Below are 14,058 nucleotides of genomic sequence, written 5' to 3' on the forward strand. Positions count from 1 at the left end.
TAAAATTGGAAATGTAAGATATTACTAGATAAATTTACAAAAGAAATTTTAACAGTGTGGATTTTAGTATCTGCTTTTTCTCTATTATTTATTGTATATATATTTTTTTACATTAAGTCAATTGATTAAAAAAAGGTTTATTTTTTCAATTTCTCTATTGTCCCACAAGGGGAAATTAGTTTAGCAGCAGGATATAAATAAACAGAACAATACTATAAAATAATAATGACAATAATAGTGATAGAAAGTCCAAGGACAGTTATTTGCCATTGAGGAGACAAGATGCAGTGGGGATAAAAGAGACCTGGAGTCTTTTAGTCTTCCTCACAGGTACGCTAAAACGGCGGCCGGAAGGCAACAACTCAAACTCACTGTGAAGTGGATGGTTCAAACAATTAATAATAGAATGAGCCTTTCTAAGCACATTTCTATTGTAAATGGCCAAAAGTCCATCTTGCCAGCGCCCTGAAATTTTGCTAACAGTTTTTACCAGAAGTCCCAACCGATTCTTATTCTTCACCGTCAGGTTACAGATTCGATAAAACATCTATAAAACAAAGACAACATCTCAGATGAGACATTAAAAGATCTCATTTTCCTTAAAAAGAACAGTCTTTGTTGAACTTTTTTAGTAGTGGCTTCAGCATGAGATTCAAAACACAGTTTATGGTCAAGTACCACACCTAGAAATTTATAACTCTCAATGATCCCAATATCAGCAGTTTTAATGATAGTGGGTGATGAGCTATAAAAGGACTTCCTAAAATCAGTAATGCTTTTAGTGTGTCTAAAAAGATTAGCTACCCCCCTCTCATCAATACAAATTGATGGGGGAGTGATAGTCTTTTCCCTCAGTGTGCTGGTCTGCCTAGAACAGTCAAAGTTCTCAAAACGAAGGTAAAAACTGTTAAGACTGTCTGCCAGATGTTTGTCAGCGGTAAACCCCTCTAAGGTAATATTACTTTTACTTTTCGTCTGTAGCCCTGCCATTGTTTTCATACCAAGCCAAGCTCCTTTGAGGTTGTTACTGCTGAGTTCTGTCTCAATCTTATTTCTATACCTCATCTTGGCAATCTTTATTGCAGCCCTCACCTCCTTCCTCAATATTCTCATAGTGGGAACGTCTCCCTCGTTAAAAGCAATTTTCCTTTTAAGAATCAGATCCTTAATATCTTTAGAGAGCCACGGTTTGTTATTAGAGAAAGTCTTAAATTCTCTGACTGGAATCACAGAGTCTTTGCTACACACCACATCAGTGAGTTCATCCAAATCAGAAGTGCTCTCTTGGACCCAGTGGAGGTGGTGAGTGACAGGAGAACGGCGGCTAAGCTGTCATCCCTGATGGACAACATCTCCCACCCCATGCAGCAGACTGTGACAGCACTGAGCAGCTCCTTCAGTGGGAGACTGCGGCACCCACGGTGTGGGACGGAGAGATTTCGCAGGTCTTTCCTCCCCACTGCTGTCAGACTCCATAATAAAGACTTTAACTGATCAAGCACACACATCCATACATATGCAATAATACTAAGTGCAATAATCCTTTCTGTCATCGTTGTATTTTTACTCAGTTGTATATAGTATTTGTATTTGTATTCTATTTTTATCTTATTGTATTCTATTTTATCTTAAAGTCAAGTCTTACCTTTGCAGGAACGATCTAGAAAGAGTGGTCCATGCTTTTATTACTTCACGGCTAGACTACTGCAATTCCCTCTATGCTGGCCTAGATCGTTCCTGTCTACATCGCCTTCAACTGGTGCAGAACGCTGCCGCTCGCCTGTTGACCGGTTCAAAAAAAAGAGAACACATCACTCCGGTTCTCTGCTCTCTCCACTGGCTCCCAGTTGCCTTTAGGATTGATTTTAAAATCTTATTGCTGGCTTTTAAGGTTTTAAATGGCACTGCACCTTCTTACCTGTCAGAACTCCTTAGTACTTATCGCCCCAGGAGATCTTTGAGGTCAGCCGACCTGATGCTTTTAGATGTTCCCAGGTATAAATTAAAGACAAAGGGAGAGAGGGCGTTTGCTGTGGCTGCACCCAGACTGTGGAACAGTTTACCTCCTCACGTCAGACTCTCCAAAAGCCTAGAAACTTTTAAAACCGCTCTTAAAACTCACCTCTTTTCATTGGCTTTTAGAAAGGTTTAATTTATTTGTTTTATATATTTTTATTTTATTTTTATCAGCGAGGTGTTATTACGAAATTGTGTTCTATTGTATTTTTATCTGTATTTACTGTACAGCACTTTGGTCAGCCTTGGTTGTTTTTAAATGTGCTCTATAAATAAACTTGACTTGACTGACTTGACTTATTGTATATTTATTTTATTTTATTCTACTGTATATAGTATTTTATTTTATTCTATTCTGTACAGTTGTGTACTGTATTTAATCTTATTGTATTCTAATTTTTGCCTCATAACTTTTGCACTGTCCACTTCCTGCTGTGACAAAACAAATTTCCCACGTGTGGGACTAATAAAGGTTATCTTATCTTATCTTATCTTATCTTGAAACAAGGACCAATCAGTGCAATCAAAACACCCCTGAAGGGCAACACAACTGTCTTTTGTCCAGACATTAGTCCGCTTCACACAGGCCTTCTCCCTCCTAATCACAGATCTGTAAGCAGGGAGGAGAAGAATAACATTGTGATCCGAAGAACCTAGCGCAGGTCCGGCCACAGACTTATATGCCCCCTTAATTGGTCCATAACACAAATCCAGCGTTTTGTTATGCCTTGTAGGACAAGTGACATATTGAAAGAAATTGTTCAGTAATTTCTTAAGATTACAAATGTTAAAATCACCAAGAATAAAATTAGGAGCATCCAGTGAGAGAGTCTGCAGATCGTGTACCACTTTAAAAATGGCATCGGCAGCAACTTTAACGTCAGCTTTAGGATGAATGTAAACAACAGTGACAAAAATTTGAGGGAATTCCCTCGGTAAGTAAAAAGGCCTGACAGATACTGACAGGAGCTCGATGTCAGGAAGACACAACCGCTCCCGCACAGTAAAGTTATTACACCAGCCCTGGTTGATATACAAACATACCCTTCCTCCGTGAGATTTGCATGTTACTCCACAGTTCCGATCCAATCTGACAGGGGTCCTAAAGCCGCTGATTTGCAGTGAAGTATCACTGTCCATATCGGTCAGCCACATCTCGGTAAGTGCCATCAGACAAGCCTCCCTGTATTCCCATAGATGAAGCACATTTCCTTGTAATTCATCCGTTTTGTTCCTAAGAGATTGGACATTGGCCAGAATCATAGAAGGCAGAGGAACACGATTCTTCCTCCGAAGTTTTCTTACACGCTGATGCACGCCACCTTTCTTTCCACATTTTCTCAAGCGGCGGGGCTTTCCAAAATTTGTCTTTGACCGGGCAAATAAATCCTCACCAAGAATCACATCTGTCCGAGCATTAGAAGAGTCGTACATAGACAAACAGGACCACTATAATCCAAGTAGTTCCTCGCGTGTATAAGTGATTGTCAGTGAGAGAATGACTCCAGGTGAATATCGCCAACAACAATAAAACTAAGGTGTAGAAGTTCTCCATCTCGGCAAAAAAAAAAAAAAAAAACCTCATAAAAAGTTAAAACCACGGTTAAGAACAGAGTTAAAACAAAGTTAAAAACAAAAAGAAAAAGCCAGTAAACACCTGCTGCAGGTCGCCACAAGAGCAGCCCATCAGAGCCTCATGAGTGAAAAAAGTCTGCTACATAATAGTATGTAGCAGACTTTTTTCACTCATCAGTGATGCGCTGGCTCTGTCACATGTGAGTGTTTTTTTTTTTTTTTTTTTTTTTTTTTTACCGTATTTCAATACATCATGTAATTTATTTCCTGCAGAAGATCCAACAGTCAATCATCTGACCAAAGAGACTTCTGTCATTCCTTCAGCTGCTTGGCAGGTGCAAAATATGACCACATGCGCAGCACAAGAAAGAGCAACACAACACAGTCGAAGAGCAGGAGTCCATCTGGATGTGATTACAATGCTCCTGTTGTTTCGGGATGATATGCATACATACCATAAAAAGTTACCCATTTATTCATTGCTGCTGGCTCCTGACTCATGAAGACTTGAGGCTTTCAGTTGTCTGTGTGAAAGCAGCTGAAGATGAAGAACAATAGATTGGTACAAATTAGAGATGGCACGATACCACTTTTTTATGTCTGATACCGATACCGATATCATAAATTTGGATATCTGCCGATACCGATATGAATCCGATATAGTGTGTTTTTTAATCAATAAAACGTTTTTTTAATATCTTGCTGCATTTTGTATAAGTTTATACTCAAGTTTAAATAAATAACAACACTAAAGCTATTCTGTTATACCTGTAGGTAAAAAATACACTGCGCCCAAAATATTTCATAGTTCAGCAACACTGATCAATCTAATAAACTTAAACCTACTCCATCCTCCCTATTCTGGTATTTTAAAGAGTACTTAGCAGAAATATTAAGCAACCTAACTAATAGGGTTGCAAACTCCGAGCAAAAAATAAAATAAAAATAGGGAACCATCCTCCACCTCATGATGCTTAATCGATGTAATCAAATTTAATTTGATGCAGGGGGGAAAATGCACAGAAATAAATTATTTTTCAAGAATAATTTAATAGATTCAACATCTTTCTTCAACAGAATTGCAGACTGCACAGATGGTATCTTCCCAAAGGAAAAGGTATATTAGACTTAACAGTTACTATATACAGTAATGGACTTCTCTATATTTTACATCAGATTAAAACTTTGGGTGTAAGAGTCAGATAATTATTTATTAAAAGCTAGACATTTTAAATGAGAATAAGAAAGAAAAAGTATGTCTTTGTGCCCCCCTTTTCCCTGTTCATGCCCTATCGGCCCCCCTGGCTAAACTTTGCTAGATCCGCCCCTGCACAGTTACCAGCCGTCAGCTACGTAGAAAAGGATCCTGGTGTAGAAAGTAATATTAAATAAATTCTAACAACAGCTTATCAAGCTTAATAGTGCTGCTGTTGTTCAGCTGCTGGTTTCCTCTTTCTGGTGAGAAGTTGGCCAAAAACAAAGAAGAGAGACAGACTCACAACAGAAAAGCCGATCAGCTGATCATTAAGCAGTTTCACGATTGAAGTAGCAGCAGGAGAGCGAGAGAGAGGCAGTCGCTCCATATATCTGTTGTTAAGCTTAACATGGGAACACTTTATAGACATTCAGAGATGAACTTGCACACTTGCTTTACTTCTCTCTGGGATAACTTCCTCGGAGATGAAATGCTGGTTTGGTAGCAAGGCTACAAATACACCATCACGTGATGCATACTTCTACGGTTATGAGCCGAGTTACGCCGTGTGGCAAGTTTTGTGGGGTGCTTTTTTGATATTTAATGGATCGATTACATTTTTTATTTCTCACCGATATCTGATCCAGTAATTTGGGTCAGTATCGGACTGATACCGATACGTAATATCGGATCGGTCCATCTCGGCTAGTGACACTCGGCTAGTGGACAAATTCAGCAAGCAGAGAGAAGACCGAGCTGCAGAAAGCAGGCTGCAGCAGCCAACCAACCCCACCACTACTGCTGACTGCGACATTACAGAAAAGGTTGAGAGTGATTTAAAAGTAAGCATGGGTGAAGTATTGCTTCTTTCTTTCTTCCCTGGATTGCTGTAGTTGCAGGTTTACATCAGTTTCATTAAGGATTAAGCACACATTGAACTCCAGGAAATCATAAATGAAAGTGTGGATATTACCTGTCCACAGATTCATGGTGACGTAACTGCTCTTTTAACTGTTTGGTGACTTTGCTTTGTTTGGCGATTGTAGAAATGGTTTACATGAGCTTATAGCTGAGATTCAGAGGTTTCTGCAGCTCTTATATTTCTGACCTCTTGTTATAACCGATTAAATGCGATCTCCTCCCTTTTGCCCCCATTTTTGGTGGTGTGGGTGCAAATGATCAGGCATGACATTCTCAAAATAAATCAGATAAGATACTGCAAATAATTATTTCTGGATTTGTGCGATTGAAATGAATTGAAAATGTGTATGCAATGATACAGTTTTAAAGATTTGGCCTAAATAATTTTTCGAGTGAATGAGCCTAAACATGATGACCTAACCAGTGACACGTGTCACCGGTGACACACACACACACACACACACACACACACACACACACACACACACACACACACACACACACACGCACACACACACACACACACACACACAAATGTATGACTTTGCCGGTTTCAGCTGAAACAATTTCAGTGTTTCAAACCATGTTCCAGGATTTTTCCTTCACCATTTATGAGGTTTCAAGAAGAAGATAAACGACAGATATGAATGTTTGAAAAAGTTATAGATGAAAAGATTCGATGAAAAATACTCAAAGGATAAATTCAATTGTTTATTGTTTTATGAATAAGTTGAAAAAGAAAAAGTTAAACAAGTAAATAAAGAAACAAGGTAAAATGAAGTAAGAACAAAACGTTAAGAAGTAAATAAAGAAACAAGGTAAAATGAAGTAAGAACAAAACGTTAAGAAGTAAATAATGAAACAAGGTAAAATGAAGTAAGAACGAAACGTTAACAAGTAAATAATGAAACAAGGTAAAATGAAGTAAGAACAAAACGTTAAGAAGTAAATAAAGAAACAAGGTAAAATGAAGTAAGAACAAAAAGTTAAGTAAATAATGAAACAAGGTAAAATGAAGTAAGAACAAAAAGTTAAGTAAATAATGAAACAAGGTAAAATGAAGTAAGCACAAAAAGTTAAGTAAATAATGAAACAAGGTAGAGGAGAGAAAACCCCAACAATCCCCTCTGAGCATGCACTAGGCGACAGTGGGGAGGAAAAACTGCCTTTAAACGGGCAGAAACCTCCGGCAGAACCAGGCTCAGGAGGGGACAGTCAACTGCCGGGACTGGTTGGGGTGGTGAACAGAGGTGGAGCAAGACGAGGCTACACCAGGTGAGGAAGCAGTAGAGTTCCTCCTCCAGGGCCAGCGGAAGCGTTTGTTCTTCTTTTTCATGCAGTTTTCTACAAGAGCTTTTTTTTCCAGGATGAGGGTTCTCAACTCATCGATGGTTTCTTTGTTTTGTTTCTCAAGCTTCTTGCATGTTTTCTCCACCTCTTCCAACGTTGCTTGTTTTTCTTCAAGCTTTTCCCTGAGCTCTTTGGATGTTTCCTCCTGCATTATCTTGTCCTTGTGCATGTCTGCGTTTCTTTGTTGTACTTCTTTGTACATGTCTTGTAGCTCCTCATTTCTTTTGTGGATATCTTGGAGCGTACGCTGCAGGTCGTCATGTATGTTGTCTTGTTCTTGCTTTTGCGCCTGCATTTCAGTGTGTTTGCGCTTCAAGTTGTTGTATTCCAACAATATCCCCTTAGTGAGCTCGGAGTTGTTTCTCGCCATTTGCTCCATCCTTTTCTGCATGTGCGAGCATTGTTTGTCCAGTTTTTCTTTTTCCCCTTCTAGTTGCTTTTTCTCTTGAAGAATGTCTTTGTTTTGGCGCAGAGTATCATCCACCTTCTCTTTCAGCATTCTGTATTTTTCCTCCGTGACTTTGAGTTTGTGCTCCATGTCTCTTTGCTTTTTCTCCTGTTCTTCCTTCTGTTGGAGGATTTCTTTATTTTTTTTCACAGCTTCATCGAAGTTTGTTTGGAGCAGCCGATTCCTTTGGTCCATATATTGGAGATCCCATTCTGTCTTCTCAACAGTAGCTTTGCTGTCTTTAAGCTGGTTGGACATCTCCTTTAGTTCCACGCTCTTTTGCTTGTTTTCCTTAATTAGGAAGACAATCTGCTCTCGGGCTTGTCCAAACTTGATTCCCCAACCCTCATTAATAATATTTATGTCGGGCTGGCGTTTTTGTCTTTCTTCCAGGTTCTTATTTTGCGCTTCCATCTGTCTACACTTCTCCTCCAGTTGAAGTTTCTCTTCTTCAATCTGTTGAATTTTATTCTGGAGATGGTAGTTTTCCTTCCTACTGTCATGTAATGCCCTTTGGACGGCTAAGAGGTCACTTGGCTGGCCACGACAGGAAGGAGAAGCGGCGTAATCTTTTTGCCTTGGTTGGTGTCTTGTTGGATACATGTTGAAGGTTGTACACGACAACAACGAAAAGGTTTCCAAAAGTTTCTGTGGTGAATGCGTGAAGGCTGCAAACACAAATGCTGCAAGGACACGAACTAAAAAACTGCTGTGTGTCACCCCTGTTTAAGGACAAACTTCAAAGGATCGTGTAGTGACATCATAACTCCGTGAGCCAATGAGATTGTCATGTGACATTTTGGAATGGAGATATTTTTTTTTAAACCGTTTTCAAATTTAACTTAATATTTGACTGTTTCTTAACTGACCTGTTTAGCTGATTAAGAAATGAATTGAAACGAGCATCACTAACGTTATATAACAGACAACAGAAAAAAACAGGGTTTTTTTTTCTAAGTAATAGAGGTATAATACATTTTTTTAAATTTAAAAAAAAAATTATCCTACTTTTTATAAGAGGGAACATTATTTAAAGAATATGTATTTAATTGGAAAACTCTCTATTCATCTAAAGGCTATAACAAGAAAGGTGAACTTCCTGCTCAAAAATGAAATGACCAAAATAAATGGAGCATTTCTCTGCAATTACAAACTCTGTGTAAACAATCTTGGTTTCAAAATAAGGCTAATGCTTGTGAGATCTCATCACAGGTGTAAATATTACTGCAGATGTTACTATGTCAAAGTCTCACAACTGTCTTATGTTTATTTATGTAGGCAAGACCTACTTTTCACTTTTTTGCTTTGCTATATGTTCTTGAGTGTATTAGTTTGCCACACTCAAAAAAATGAAACGTTGACTTTAATTAAAATTATTTTGTCAACAGGTTCCACGAAATTGAATTATGTTAGTTTAAAGCAAAAATCTTTAGTTCATCTAATTTAAAAAAACTACTTAAGATTAACAAGACATATTTAAGACTAACTAAATCAAGTTATGTTGTTTGAACATAGATGATATATTTTCAGGTTAGATAGTTTAGATTAGTTACTTCAACACATTTCTTATTTGTGGCAGTAAAATGTTAAATTTAAGTTAGATTAATTCAAATATTATATTTTCAGCCACCTTGTGCTTTATTAATTAGTTTTACATAAATCTATTTTGTCAACAGGTTCCACACAAATGAATTAAGTACATCCAACTTATTTTTTAAAATTTATTTTATTGCCAACACATTCAGTGAGCATTTGTGTAAACCCAGTCCAAAATAAAACACAACAGCTCATTAGGGTTAGTAATTAACAGTATGTAGACAGATGCAACATCAAGACTTTAAATTAAATGTCTGTATCTACCAGAAATAGAAGAGAGAAAAAAAAAAAAAAAAAAACGCATTGAAGATCACATAACACATTGATAAGATGACACTTGAGTTATGCACATGTGATGCTAGTAAGGTCTGAGAGTGTTTTTTTCTTTTAGTGTCTAAAATGGATAGCAAAGTTGCTATTTGCAATGATTGCTTAGGGTCAGTCCAGTAACACAATGCCAATGAAGTGCTTTCCTTTAACAATGCAAAGTGAAGTGTCCACCTCAACAGCCACAATTTAAAAAAAAAAAAAAAAAAAAATGTAACAACAACAACAACAACAACAATAATAATAATAATAATAATAAATAGTCCACTGATATTAGCAATCAAAGAAAATTACATCACCATCCCAAATAAAACTTTAACAAAACATGCCAACATTATGGTCTAACAATAAAACAGCTTGTCAGCGTTCAGTTTTTTTGCAACAGCACAGCAGTAACCATTTAACACTCGCCACTGTCAACATTTATTTTACCAGTGTTTGGGCAAAAAACTTCAGATGTAAACATTTTAACATGGAAACAATTGTTCGTCTTTAAAAGTCCACAAAATATACATTCATCCTGCATTCCCAACTTGGATGATCTGATATCCTCGTGTTGGTGTTGTTCCCAGACCATCATGAAAATGTTGTTCCAGGTTCAACATTGCAAGTGACCAATCACATTGTTGTGACGTTATTCTATTCCAAGCCATTCGTGCATTTATGAAATTCCAATGTTGCAAGGACAATATCAATTCTGCTTACTGTTTATTAAAGGGTTACGGTTAGGGTCAGGGTCCGTTGATCGGCGGACAGAGGCGGTTTCACGCAGCTTAAGTACAGTTTTTTGTTTTACGCCGGTTTTTCCCGAAGTCGCAAAAGTATGACGTCACAACATTCTGATTGGTCACTTGCAATGTTGATCCTGGAACATTTAGTATGATGATCTGGGAACAACACCAACACGAGGATATCAGATCAACCTCCTAACTTACCCTTATTTTTAGTATGTATTGCAATTACCTTTACAATGCACACAATGTAACACAAACTGAATATGAACATATTTCCACCTCATAACAATATGCCTTGAACGCTAATATACACACCACCCTTCAACATTTCTGGTGCAGTATCATCTCTCAATTAAATCCTTTAAATCTCAATGCTTTTGATTGTCTCTTAGCTTTCAGTCTTGAGGTTAACTGAGATTCAGTGCATATATCCCACCCATTAAGAGTGCACATGCAGAGGCCAGGTCTTCCAGGTCATGCAGGACACACTAGATGGTTATACCCACATCGGCTGGAGAAGTGCTGGCATCAGCTCTTTCGATGGTAAAGATAGCAAGGGTAATTTGTTCCAGCTCCCTCTGAACAGCTGTAGCTTAGACACAAAAACATAGAAAAATGGCATCCAGTTTTAAAAAAAAGAAAGAAAAAGGGCCAAAGCTACCCTTTAATGACGTAAACACAATATTAGGAACATGCACCCCAGTGCGCCACTATTTCAGACTACAGATTCAACGATAAATATAAATAGTTTGGGTATACAAGAAGATTTCCCAAAACATTTAAACAGGTTCCATGCAAATTACAACAACAACAACATTACAACATGCAACAACATTAGTTATTCAAAATTTGGTTTAATACAGATAAAAAACTAAACTAAAATTACCAACCAATTATTCTTTGAAGAGGATGCTTGGGTCTTCATTCAGGTAAAAAGGTAGTGCCCTGAGGACACACTCCCTCCCCTTTTCAATGGTTTCCTTCTGTAGAGAGTGGCAGAGATACAAGAAGAGAAAACAGATATACTTTAGGATGACAGAAACTCACATTATACGCAAAATGAATGACATATCCACTGCACAGATAGACATGTACACAAGACCAACTAATCATCACATGGACATGAATAGTTAACCTGTTGGGCAGGGTTTCCACCACATTATATATGTCCATAATGGAGGTAAAGACAAACTAATACATCATCTTTTTTGCATTCAAAACATAACATAAAAACATTCACTTCTGGTTTAACCTAAATCAAGGGATCAGATTTTACATATGTTTAGGTAATTTAAATTTTCCAACGTTTTGAGTACCAAACTTTGTCTTGCTTAATATAAATGTAAGTGCACTGTGCAGCTACCATACACTAGCTGTTTAAATTTGAAAATGATCTTATTAGCCATAATATTTTGCTACCAACAGAATAACGCACCTGTGTGGCTGGGGCCAAAGTTTGTCTAATTTTCTTCCCTGCAACGCCTCCTTTTTTCTTGAAGACTTTTATGAGCTGGTCAGTGTATTGGTCAAGTTGTGTAAAAAGCCTTGGAACATGTGCAGCAGTAGTAATCCTCACATATTCTGCTTCCACCTGAAAATATGTCAACAAACACAACATACTGTACTGTAAATATACATACTATATGTACACATATACAAACTAAAACTAATGTAGTAAGACCTCATTAAAGCTATAATTTTAACACAAACATTTACACAAAATGCTAATGGAGCCATTACAGCTTTTATTGTTATTTATCAAGTTCCAAAAAATATTGATCACAGCTGATCTGAAAAGAATTTCATGCCTCAGGCCCTTGAACTGCAACCTTTACCATGGTTCAGATGTGGAGAAGAAATAACAGGGGCATGGGATGGGTCACAAAAGAAAACTTAACTTATAAAACAGTTTTGTTTTTAAAAGTATAACAGGTCACATACCACATACAAGCTCAGCAATACCACATACACCACATCAGTATAGGAGGGAGCAGGTAAAGGCAGGATCTGAGATTTATAAAGAAAAAAAAAATTAATTCCTTAATTTCAAGAAGCAAATTATTGTTTGAATTACAACTAAATAAAATACTACTCAGAAGAAAAGCAAGAGATTGACACTGCCATGTGCTAACTTTCTATAGAAGCAATTATCACCAGGTCTGTCGACCTCCATTGTCTGTCCACTCATATGTCTTGAATAATTTTATTAAAAAAAAATTAAGTGTGTACTTTCACAAACTGTAATTTACAACTACATTGATATGTATAACTCCGCTAGGAAACATGCTGTATTTACAGACCATTTTTACATAATACAGATTACTGATAGAGCAGAACAATGGTGTCACAGTGGCTTTCGCCCTTGACTTTTTGGATTTTAAATGTCACTTTATGCTATCCTTGCTATCCTATTCGATATTTCCGACTCTCGGATTACAGAAAAGGAATCCCAAGAAAGCAAATGGAAAAATAACCCCTTGAAAGAATAACCCCATGAACCCCTGTAGCTAATCCCTTAATAAAACAAAAAACAATAAAAATGTTTCTTACACAGTCCACAAAATAAGCATGTCCAGGACCCAGTAAAACTAATGTAAAACAAGCGCACGCAAACGATATAACATGTCTTGTAAGACAAACGCAAAATATAACCATGCTGGACATATAGATACTACACAACATAGTCAAAGAAAAAAGTGGTCTTACCTCTCAAAGAAACAGCAGCTTGGCGCCAAAACAGCCTTTTTCAGTTAAATTTGAAGTCTTGCGCATGAGCAGGCACAAGCCGTGAAACCTTCTTGTTCTGCGCGGTTTCATTACAACTGTTTTTGCATTACTGCCACCTTGTGGATATACAAGGTATATCGATCCTAATTGACTTAACTTAAATGTTATGCGATCAAGTAACACATTAGTATTATGTACGTTGAATAATAGACACAATTACGTAGACTTGATTAGAAAAACATATGTTAACTTAACAAAAACATATATTTTAAGTAAAATGAAAATAAATAATTAATATACACTGAACAATCCACCTCATTCATTTTTTTGAGTGCAGCAGCACGAACATGTACTAGTGTCAATAATAATCGTACGGTGGATTAGAAAACCTGCTCACAAGTTGAATAAACACCCAGGATTGTTTCATCATTTTCATTCAAAACCAATATTTGAGTCAAAATGAGAAAGTTGTTTGTGCTGTCTGATGAAGAAGAAGCAAAATAAAGTGCAGTTTTGATGTAGATGATGTTGTATACAAACTAGAAGAGGAAGATAGCAGGATCTCTGTATCATGCTTTGTCACTTTGTGCCATGTAATTCTTTCTATTTCCACCAGGGGGTGTTTTCAGAGGTGGTAGGTGGTAAAAGAAGAGGTCAGCAGGAAGATGGCGAAGAGCGACCAAAGACCAAGAAAAAGAGGCAGTCAGGCAAAGATGAAGAGTATTATATCCCTTACAGACCTAAAGACTTTGACTCTGAGAGAGGGTGAGGCATTAAACTGTTGCATCTGTTTCTTTAAAAAATGTGAATGGCTTTGTGTTTTATGCTGTTTTGTCCTGTGTTATGCGTCGACAGGTTGAGTCTCGGTGGAGAGGGCAGTGCTTTTGAACAGCAGGCCTCTTCAGCTGTCCTTGATCTCATGGGAGATGAAGGCGATCGCCTTAACCAGCAGAAGAAAATGATGAAATGGTACAAATTTCCCTATGTTTGACTCAGTATCCACCAAATGGTCATTTCAAACTATAATTTAAAGTCTTTTTTCCCCCTTCTTTTTTTAGGGACCGTAAGAGGAAGCGTTTTGTGAGAGAAACGGGAAAAGAAGACCAGAAGAAGAAGATCAAAACAGACAGCGGTCAGGTTATCAGTAACAAGAAGAACAGGAAGAACTT

At 37.3% G+C, this 14,058-nt stretch overlaps 1 long non-coding RNA gene across 2 annotated transcripts; it reads right to left on the reverse strand.

Annotated features, from left to right (window-relative positions):
• Positions 1–9,025: 9,025 nt before the first annotated feature.
• On the reverse strand, positions 9,026–13,221 carry LOC146570882 (uncharacterized). 2 transcript variants are annotated; one of them, XR_014893037.1, is made up of 5 exons: positions 12,869–13,221; positions 12,104–12,169; positions 11,598–11,753; positions 11,053–11,145; positions 9,026–10,754 (listed from the first exon to the last, which is right to left on the reverse strand). It is a non-coding gene; the product is annotated as an uncharacterized LOC146570882 (long non-coding RNA). The 2 variants fall into 2 exon arrangements; XR_014893038.1 differs by lacking the exon at positions 12,869–13,221 and adding an exon at positions 12,713–12,862.
• Positions 13,222–14,058: the final 837 nt, after the last annotated feature.

The sequence above is a fragment of the Mchenga conophoros genome, linkage group LG7, assembly GCF_057382185.1.
Source record: "Mchenga conophoros isolate Kocher_MC1m ecotype Shallow Benthic linkage group LG7, M_conophoros_male_GT1.1, whole genome shotgun sequence".
Lineage (NCBI taxonomy): Eukaryota > Metazoa > Chordata > Actinopteri > Cichliformes > Cichlidae > Mchenga > Mchenga conophoros.